Genomic DNA, 4,258 nt, shown 5'->3' on the forward strand with positions numbered 1-4,258 from the left:
GTAACAATGGCTCAGAGATTAGAACAGATACTTTAATAGAAAATTAATAATTATATTAATTCTCTTACCAGAAAACATGTAATATTTGACTGAGGTTAAATTTTGGACTACTAAAGATTACCTTAATGAGAAAAAATACCTAAGAATATATGATTGCTTAAGTTTCTTTATACCCTATAAATCCTAAAAGATAAATGTTCCTATTGAGAAAAAAGATTAATTTATTCAAAAGTAGACCAACAAAATTTTATTCTGAATAAATGAGAGATGTTCACAGATATCTGTATATGAAATTTTTCATTCTAGGGTTTATAATAGCAAAATGAATGGGAGCAATCTAAATGTTCAAAGAGATATTAAATTTATTTTGTGTAATATAATATATAATGCACTTTTAGGAATTTGTGCTCTCAATATTTTAAGCCTATAGAAATTAAGATTCGTGTATAGAAAAAGAATCTAAAATGAAATACACGGAAAGGTAGCATTAATTCTGTGGATGGTTCTATTCCTCTTTGTATCTTTCTGCATTTTTCTTAATTTTTCACAGTGAAAATGTATTACTTAAAAAATAAAATGTTTGCAAAAAAGAATTTAATGCAGTGAAGTACAATGTTAGGAGGGAGACTTCGCAAAGCCAGTGAGAAATGAGCTTACTGTAACATAGGGGTCAGCTGCTTGTTGTAGGTTTGGACCAAATCTCCATGTATTTCCATGTACCACCAGCCACACAAAACTATGTGGGAGGTTCCTGGGCCTGAGCTGGCCAGATCTGCTGTGAGAAGTTACGGTCTCCCTGAGACATGCCGACGTGGGGTGCTCTTTGTACATTCTCATTATGGCTTCTTTTTCCTCATTGTTTTGTAGCTGTGATGCCACTTGAAGTGAACAATCAAACAGACGTCACTGAATTCGTCTTCTTGGGATTTTCCAACCACCCCAACCTACAGGGCTTATTCTTCCTGATCTTCCTGGTCACCTACCTGACAACACTCCTCGGGAACATGCTCATAATAACAGCCACCAAGATCAGCTCTGCTCTCCACACTCCAACGTATCACTTCCTCAGCAACCTGAGTTTCCTGGACATCTGCTACGCGTCCACCACCAGTCCAGTCATGCTGGGAAACTTCTTCCGGGAGAAGACGACCATCTCCTATGAGGGCTGCCTTTCCCAGATCTTTTTCCTTGTGACCTGTGCTGGCACTGAAGGTGTCTTATTGGCTGCTATGGCTTACGATCGCTATCTTGCCATTTGCCACCCTCTTCAATATCCTGTCCTCCTGAGTGTGAAAGTCTATGTTTTTTTGGTAATTGGATCTTGGCTATGTGGGCTGGTGAATTCTGTGACACACACAGTGCTGGCAGCCACACTCACTCTGTGTGGGCCCAACAAGATCAGCTACTTTCTCTGTGACATCCCAATGCTTCTGAAGCTCTCCTGCTCAGACACCTCTCTCAATGAGTCTGTGCTCCATGTGGCCAGTGCCACCATCGGCCTGAGCCCCTGCCTGTTTACCGCAGTGTCCTACATACTCATCATCTCTGCCATCCTTAGGATTCCCTCTGCTCAGGGCAGGAGCAAGGCCTTCTCTGCCTGTGCATCCCACCTCACTGTGGTGGTGGTCTTTATGGAACGGCCAACTTCAACTATGATAGACCCAGAGAGGGCTACTCCCTGGACGTGGACATTCTAGTCTCTGTGCTCTTCTGTGTTATGACCCCCATGTTAAACCCCATCATCTACAGCCTGAGAAACAAGGAGGTCAAATGTGCACTGAAGAAGCTGTCAGGAAGGTCTGGGTTCCCTGGCAACATCAGTGTCTAGATCAATGGTCTTCAAACTGCGGTATGCGACCACCTGAAAAAATTTCAAGGTGTCTGTAACATACGTAGTTTTAGAAAGTCTATATTCAGATCTTCAATTCCTACATACATACTAGTTCCTAAAACTGATCTTCCAAAGAACTCCTTTCTCTCCTCTCTCTCCACAAGTGCTTTTTTCCCACTTAGCAAAGTCAAGATGTGTCAGATACCATGTGTTGGTTCTCAGCACCATCTAGATCCTTCTAAGTTTTCCCCACATCGCAGGGGCTGAAAGTCTGGAAACCTTAGTTTTCAGACTCCTTTGCCAGCAGTTTTCCGTCTTAGATTCTGTCAGTGTAAGAGTCATACACGAGAGATTAGAAGAAAAAGGAATAAAGAAGAAATTGTCGCCCTCTGGATCTGTCAGCAGCAACACCAGCACTGCAGCGGCAGGAACAGACTCCTGCGGCGCCTTCAGCTGATGTCTGCAGTCTCCTGTAACAGCTGTCCTTAAAACATAAGGTCACTGAAGTACGGAAGGAGTATCTCTCTATAGGAAGAGTAGAAGCTTCCACAGAGGGTAATATTACCTACTCCCCTTCCCCCATTTTTTGCTCTTACAGCCCTTCCAGAACCTTTGTCACTTACTTCCTGTGTTAAATTCCTGAAGGTTGAAATACTGAGAGTATTTTTCTAAATTTCCTCTGTGAACACAAACTGCTATTGCATTTTATATCAGGAGAGGTTCTAGGAAACAGACCTTCAGAGGTGGAAGTCCGGAACTGGATATCTGACCTGATGGAGTCTGAATGCATTGATGACATCATAGCCAATGGAAAATAGGAAATCTGATCATTCATGGTACTCAATAACAAAACAGATTCTTAGAATTATCAACAGTCATTGTTTAAAATAAAACATCTTTTGAAAACCAGTCTTTGAAATGCCAAATTACTGCTGCAATTGACCTTTATGGTGAGAATGAAGACTACAAGATTGTATTAGCAATGCTCTCCTAGGGCAGTCTACCCAGTCAATAGAAATAAAAGTAAAAATAAACAAATGGGACCTAATTAAACTTATAAGCTTTTGCACAGCAAAGGAAATTATAAACAAATCAAAAAGACAACCTATGGAATAGGAGAGAATATTTGCAAATGATGCAACTGACAAGGGCTTAATTTCCAGAATACACAAACAGCTCATACAACTCAAAAACAAAAACAAAAAACCAAACAACCCAATCCAAAAATGGGCAGAAGACCTAAATAAGCATTTCTCCAATGAAGACATAGAAATGGCCAATAGGCACATAAAAATGCTAAATATCGCCAATTATCAGAGAAATGCAAATCAAAACTATAATGAAGTATCACCTCACACCAGTCAGAATGGCCATCATTAAAAAATCCACAAAGATAAATGCTGGAGAGGGTGTGGAGAAAAGGGAACCTACCTACACTGTTGTTGGGAATGTAGTTTGGTGCAGTCATTAAGCAGAACAGTATGGAGATTCCTCAAAGAACTAAAAATAGACTTACTATATCATCCAGCAATCCTACTCCTGGGCATATATCTGGAGGAAATTCTAATTCAAAGAGATACATGCACCCCAATGTTCACAGCAGCACTATTTACAATAGCCAAGACATGGAAGCAACCCTAATATCCATCAACAGATGACTAGATAAAGAAGTTGTGGTATATACATACAATGGAATACTACTCAGACATAAAAAGAATGAAATAATGCCATTTGCAGTGACATTGATGAATCTAGAGATTATCATACTAAGTGAAGTAAGTCAGAGAAGGAAAAATATCATGATGTCAGTCATATGTGGAATTTTTTAAAAGATACAAATGAACTTGTTTACAAGCCAGAAATAGATTCACAGACATAGAAACCAAATTTATGGTTACCAAAGGGGAAAGGGGGAAGGGATAAATTAGAAGTTTGGGATTAACATATACATACTACTATATACAAAACAAACAGCAAGGACCTACTATATAGCACAGAGAACTGTATTCAGTATCTTGTAATAACATATAATGAAAAAGAATTTGAAAAAGATAAATATGTATATTTACATATATATATATGTATATCTGAATCACTTTGCTGTACACCTGAACCTAACACAACATTGTAAATCAACTATACTTCAATTAACAATTTTAAAAAAAGCTTTTATACAGTAAAGGATCAACAAAATGAAAAGGCCACCTACTGAAAAGGAGAAGATATTTGCAAATGATATATACAATAAGGAGTTAATATCCAAAATATACAAATAACTCATTTAACTCAACATCAAAAAAAAAAAAAACCCAAACAACAAACAACAAAAAATGGTAGAGGACTTGAACAGACATTCTTCCAGAGAAGAGCTACGGTTGGCCAACAGGAACAAGAAAAGATGCTCATCAAGTGTTGGTGAGGATGCGG

The 4,258-nt window shown here is 38.7% G+C and overlaps 1 pseudogene; it reads left to right on the forward strand.

The window, feature by feature from the left end:
• The first annotated feature begins 771 nt into the window (after nt 1-771).
• On the forward strand, nt 772-1,828 carry LOC105079505 (olfactory receptor 5V1-like; annotated as a pseudogene).
• Nucleotides 1,829-4,258: the final 2,430 nt, after the last annotated feature.

The sequence above is a fragment of the Camelus bactrianus genome, chromosome 21, assembly GCF_048773025.1.
Source record: "Camelus bactrianus isolate YW-2024 breed Bactrian camel chromosome 21, ASM4877302v1, whole genome shotgun sequence".
Taxonomy (NCBI): Eukaryota; Metazoa; Chordata; class Mammalia; order Artiodactyla; family Camelidae; genus Camelus; species Camelus bactrianus.